The 6,474-nt window shown below is 40.5% G+C and overlaps 1 pseudogene; it reads right to left on the bottom strand.

Moving 5' to 3' along the window:
* Positions 1–1,532: 1,532 nt before the first annotated feature.
* On the bottom strand, positions 1,533–1,650 carry LOC123731585 (uncharacterized; annotated as a pseudogene).
* Positions 1,651–6,474: the final 4,824 nt, after the last annotated feature.

The following is a 6,474-nucleotide window of genomic DNA, read 5'->3' as shown; positions in this document are numbered from 1 at the left end:
TCACATTGGATATGATAGACTGAAAGACACAAAGGTGGAAACAACATAATGAGTCACAATGTGCTCACAATGAGAAACACAATGGGAATTATATCTAATAGCTATTAAAGTTCACCTTATTCTGACACAAGCTCAATGAACTCAATAGCCTGCCGTGGCACACGCTGAGTAAGAGACATGCACTGTACTTTATAATCATTGCAGCAGTGGCCCACCCATAAGGATGTTAGGGGCTGCGCCCCACTTGTGATTGGTCAAAAATAATAATAAGAAGAATTTTAGAATATATATATATATATTATATAATTCATGGATTATGGTTTAAATGCTCATAAAAGTGTGGTAAATGTGTAAATTGTTCAAAAATAAGCTGTTCAGTTACTTACTACTCCCCTCAGTGACTGCCAGGAAGCTCCGCCTCCATCAGCACATTGGCCACGCGAACGGTGCTTGGATTGCTTTTTTCAGCTATTTGCTCTGAGGGGGAACTGCCCCAATGAAATCACAGGATTTCATAGCATAAATTATAAGAGCACAAAGTAAACTGACTGTCCTGGGGGGCGTTCAAATGTGCGTCCGTTCAGTCAGAATCTCTGGGTCTGCTAAGGGCTCCTCCTCCCAATGAGTCTCTCAGCGCCAGACGGCTTACTTCCGCACCTGACTAGATCTGCTCTATCAGGTACAGGTGGCGCTAAAGCAAAAAGCTAATTGTAATTAACTTGTAAAAAACAATCATAACAGTCATAGGAGCCTTTGACCTGATAAACTGGACATTTATACCCAACAAGAGTGGAAAGACAGAGGGATATACTAGATAGAACATTCTAATCGCAGATCTGGTTGGACAAAAAACATGGCCAATTGCTTCCCCCCATGTGGTTCATCAGGTTCTACTGTAGGCGACAGGGTGATATGTTGTGTGAACTAAAACGATATAAAGTCGGGTATATCACATTTTTAATTTTTTATTGATTTAACATTTATTTAACTAGGCAAGTCAGTTAAGCAGAAATTATTCTTTACAATGACGGACTACCAAACCCAAACGACGCTGGGTCATTTGTGCGCCGCCTTAACAATCAAAGCAGGTTGTGATACAGTGTCAGGACTTCCGCCGAAGTCGGTCCCTCTCCTTGTTCAGGTGGCGTTCGGCGGTCGACGTCATCGGCCTTCTAGCCATCGCCAATCCACTTTTCATTTTCCATTTGTTTTGTCCTTGTCTTACACACCTGGTTTCAATTCCCCAATTACTTGTTCATTATTTAACCCTCTGTTCCCCCATGTTTGTTTGTGAGTGATTGTTTATCTGCTCATGAATGCGCACGTTAGGCTGGTTACGCTGGGTTATGTTAAACCCTTATTTGTATTTCGTGTTAGTTTGTGCCGTGTGCTTTTGGGTCGCCAAATAAAAGGCTCCGTTTTGCTACCAACTATCTGCTCTCCTGCGCCTGACTTCCTACAGACCTTCACTCATACCATTACATACAGCCTGGAATCGGACCAGGGTCTGCACTGACGCCTCTAGCACTGAGATGCAGTGCCTTAGACCGCTGCAACACTCGGGAGCATTTAATATGTTGTCCCCCGATGGGGGACGTATCAGATATTAAGCTGATGAGAACAGATACCACACTTGATTTGAAATGTGATAATGAAATGAATTAGCCAGCTATAGTATTTTTGAGAAACCATTTTTGGGGTCAAATTTACCTTTGATAAGCAGCTAGCTAGATAGTTAGCTCCTATGTCAATTTCAAGTCTTTCTAAAATAATATCTGAATAACTAGGAAATATAAAGTTATTTCAGAATGAACGTTAACTGGCTAGCGCACAGGTGTCAAACTCATTCGCTGCTCCCTTGTACTTGATTGATGAATTAAGGCCACTAATTAGTAAGGAACTCCCCACACCTGTTTGTCTAGGGCTTAATTGAAAGGAAAAAGGAAAAACATTCAGACACTTGGCCCTCCATAGAATGAGTTGAACACCCCTGGTCTAGCTCATCATGCTGTTTGACATTATGTTAACTAGCTATCCCCAGTTAGCTAATGTGTCTTCACTTGTTGAATCTGCATGTTGCTTGTTGCATTCTCCCTGGTGCACTCGTTAGTTCATGAGCTGGCTTCTCATTCAAAATACTTTAACCTGTTGGGGCTAGGGGGCAGTATTTGCACGGCCGGATAAAAAACGTACCCGATTTAATCTGGTTACTACTCCTGCCCAGTAACTAGAATATGCATATAAGTAGTAGATGTGGATAGAAAACACTCTAAAGTTTCTAAAACTGTTTGAATGGTGTCTGTGAGTATAACAGAACTCATATGGCAGGCAAAAACCTGAGAAGATTCCATGCAGGAAGTGGAAATCTGATTTGTGGAATCACCTTCAACACTTTGCCTATGAAACACACCATGAGTTAGGATTCATTAGGATACAAAGTGGTTTGAGTCTTCTCCGGTAGAAACTGACCGAACAAGAGGCCTGGAAAGTTGGTCATAGGGGGAGGGCCATTACTACTATGACGCCGGCGCCCGTGGGTACCCTTTCGTTCCGAAACGTTTAGTAAGACAATGCAATCGTCCGCCTTGAATATTATTGAAGCTCTGATTGAAAAAGGCCCTAAAGATTTATGTTATACAACGTTTGACATGTTTGAACGAACGTAAATATATTTTTTTTGCACATTCGTGACGACAAGTCCCGCGCGCCTCGTACATTTTGAGTAGCCTTCGAAACGCGCTAACAAGAAGGAGCTATTGGGACATAAATTATTAACTTTTTCGAACAAAACTACATTTGTTGTGGACCTGGGATTCCTGGAAGTGCCTTCTGAAGAAGATAATCAAAGGTAAGGGAATATTTACAATAGTATATTTGATTTTAGATGGTTCCAAGATGGCGCTAACCTGTATCGCCTAGCCTATTTTTCTGAGCATAGCACCTTGTTTATTGCAAAGTGTGATTTCCCAGTAAAGTTATTTTTAAATCTGGCAATGCGGTTGCATTCACGAGATGTTAATCTATAATTCTTTGAATGACAATATTACATTTTAACAATGTTTTGGAATAGTAATTTTGTTAAAATATTTTCTGAATGTCACGCGCCGATGTAAAATGCTGTTTTTATATATAAATATGAACTTTATCGAACAAAAAATGCATGTATTGTGTAACATGATGTCCTAGGAGTGTCATCTGATGAAGATTGTCAAAGGTTAGTGTTGAATTTAGCTGTGTTTTGGGTATTTGTGATGCATGCAAGTTGCTTTGAAAATGGCAGTGTGACTATTTTTGGCTGGGTACTCTCCTGACATAATCTAATGTTTTGCTTTTGCTGTAAAGCCTTTTTGAAATCGGACAACGTGGTTCGATTCAGGAGAGGTGTATCTATAAAATGGTGTAAAATAGTCAAATGTTTGAGAAATTGAAGTTATAACATTTATGAGGTATTTGTATTTCGCGCGACGCGATTCCACTGGCTGTTGGCTAGGGTGGGAGGCAAACGTCCCAGGTTCCCAGACAGGTTAATCTAATCTGTTCAAAACAGTGCCAGCATGTGCAGCAGTGGTCATTTGGTTTTTAACATGCAAAAGTGAAATAGGTGTATTCATGCTGTTGATAAAATGCACAGACCGTTTATATACAGTGCATTGCGAAGGTATTCACCCCAATTGGCATTTTTCCTATTTTGTTGCCTTGCAATCAGGAATTAAAATAGATTTTTTGGGGGTTTGTATCATTTGATTTACATGCCTACCACTTTGAAGATGCAAAATATTTTTTTATTGTGAAACAAACAAGAAATAAGACAAAAAAAACTGAAAACTTTAGCGTGTATAACTATTCACCCCCCCAAAGTCAATACTTTGTAGAGACACCGTTTGCAGCAAATACAGCTGCAAGTCTCTTGGGGTATGTCTTTATAAGCTTGGGACATATAGCCACTGGGATTGTTGCCCATTCTTCAAGGCAAAACTGCTCCAGCTCCTTCAAGTTGGATGGGTTCCGCTGGTGTACAGCAATATTTAAGTCATACCACAGATTCTCAATTGGATTGAGATCTGGGCTTTGACTAAGCCATTCCAAGACATTTAAATGTTTCCCCTTAAACCACTTGCGTGTTGCTTTAGCAGTATGCTTAGGGTCATTGTCCTGCTGGAAGGTGAACCTCCGTCCCAGTCTGACATCTCTGGAAGACTGAAACAGGTTTCCCTCAAGAATTTCCCTGTATTTAGCGTCATCCATCATTCCTTTAATTCTGATCAGTTTCCCAGTCCCTGCCGATGAAAAACATCCCCACAGCATGATGCTGGCACCACCATGCTTCACTGTGGGCATGGTGGTCTCAGGGTGATGAGAGGTGTTGGGTTTGCGCCAGACATAGCATTTTCCAAAACGCTCAATTTTAGTCTCATCTGACCAGATTACCTTCTTCCATATGTTTGGGGAGTCTCCCACATGCCTTTTGGCGAACACCAAATGTGTTTGCTTATTTTTTTCTTTAAGCAATGGCTTTTTGAGACCAGCTCTGTGGAGTGTACGGCTTAAAGTGGTCCTATGGACAGATACTCCAATCTCTGCTGTGGAGCTTTGCAGCTCCTTCAGGGTTATCTTTGGTCTCTTTGTTGCCAAGGGGGATGAATACTTTTGCAAGGCACTGTATCTTCTCAAAGAAACTACCAGTTGTTCAAAAAACTGGCATCATATTTCTGTCATGCTGCTTTGTTGACAATTCCAGCCACCTGGCACCCCGGGTATTCAGCCAATCAGCAGCCGCCACTGATTCATTGGTTGTCAGAGTTGACCATATATAAGTTGAACTGTAGAAATCTATCCTTTGAATAACCCTGTCTTTGATGTGGTTAGAGTGAAATGCAACGTACCAACTTAACACAATGATAGAGATGGGAAAATGTAATTAAACAAATGTTTATTACCAAAGGATGCCTTCTCAGTCTGACTATTTCCACAGGCCGTAGACACGTGTACACGCACTCTTTTCATCTCTATCTGACAGACCCAGTAATACCGTACACTCCTAGTTTACATGAGGGCCATCGATGCTATCTCACATGTGGGAGTTTAAGACTCCTTCTAAGGAATGGAAACACAGCTCGTCTACAGATAGAGGTATGCAATCCATCAGTCACTGAAGAACACACAGGAACGGAATTTGCCTTTCTGGAGACAATGTCTTCATACATATCTCATTGAATATAATTGAGACTGTTCTCATTGTTTGTTGTTGAGTGTAATTATTTTCCTGTTTGGTGTTGATCACTAAAGAGACAGCGTGTGGTATATTAGTGAAGAGTGGAACTGCTGGTTGATTCAGCGCCTAGAGAATCATTGTCCTATCGTTCTTAGTCTGGTGAAATTGTCTCATCCTTCTTATTCTAATACTCAGATGGATTCAGGAAGTGAAATCTGACTAATCCTTGTGTTAAACTCAGACCCAGCCCACCTTTTAGAGATCAGTGTTAAACTAGACTAACTTCTTTAATCCAACTAACCATTACATTCTTGTGTTAAAAGTAGACAGATTGAGTTAATCCTGTCCTAACACAGATCAGCCAGTAGGTTAACTCCTTCAGTACTGACATAAGGCAGACCAGTTTGAGTCCTCTCAGTTGGTTTAACTAGAGATCAACACACGACAAGCTAATTCCAGCAATACCAGCTGACCAGCACCACAACTCTATGATTGAGGTTAGGGAGGGAGAGAGGGAGAGAGTAAGACATATATATATAGAGAGAGAGACAGAGGAAAGAGAGAGAAGGAGAGAAAGGGAGAGAGAGAGAGAGAGATAAATGTCCTGTTTTGCACCAAGCTTTTTCAGAGAAGTACAACACCTTCCCTCTAATTTGAAATGAAGAAAACAAAACTGCAATGTTTGGTAAAATTTTTTTGAAACTGTGTATTTACATGATCAAATTCCATAAGTACATATTGTCAATAGTTCTTGGACTTGAATGATACATTTTTTGTGTTTGTGTAACGGTCGTCGTAAGGAGTGGACCAAAATGCAGCGGGTAAAGTGCTCATCTTCTTATTTATTAAAGGAAAAACACTTAAACAAAACAAACAACGAAAACAGTCCAATAAGGTGCACAGACTATACTGGAAACAACCACCCACAAACACAAGTGAAAACAAACACAACTAAATATGGCCTCCAATTAGAGACAACAACAACCAGCTGTCTCTAATTGGAGGTCATTGACAAAACTAACATAGAAATAGAAAAGCTAGATAAACACATAGAAATAGATAACCTAGAACATAAACCAAAAAACCCGAAACACACAAAACAAACACCCCCTGCCACGCCCTGACTAAACTACAATAACAAATAACCCCTTTTACTGGTCAGGACATGACAGTTTGTGTCTGTGTGTGTGTGTATATATATATATGTGTGTGTGTATTTCTGTGTATGTATGTGTGTGTGATTGTGTGTGTGAACGTCCTGT

Source organism: Salmo salar, chromosome 29 (genome assembly GCF_965601325.2).
Source record: "Salmo salar chromosome 29, fSalSal1, whole genome shotgun sequence".
In the NCBI taxonomy this organism is placed as follows: Eukaryota; Metazoa; Chordata; class Actinopteri; order Salmoniformes; family Salmonidae; genus Salmo; species Salmo salar.
The sequence above is the reverse complement of the archived record's forward strand: the minus strand, read 5'-3'. Positions and strand labels throughout refer to the sequence as shown.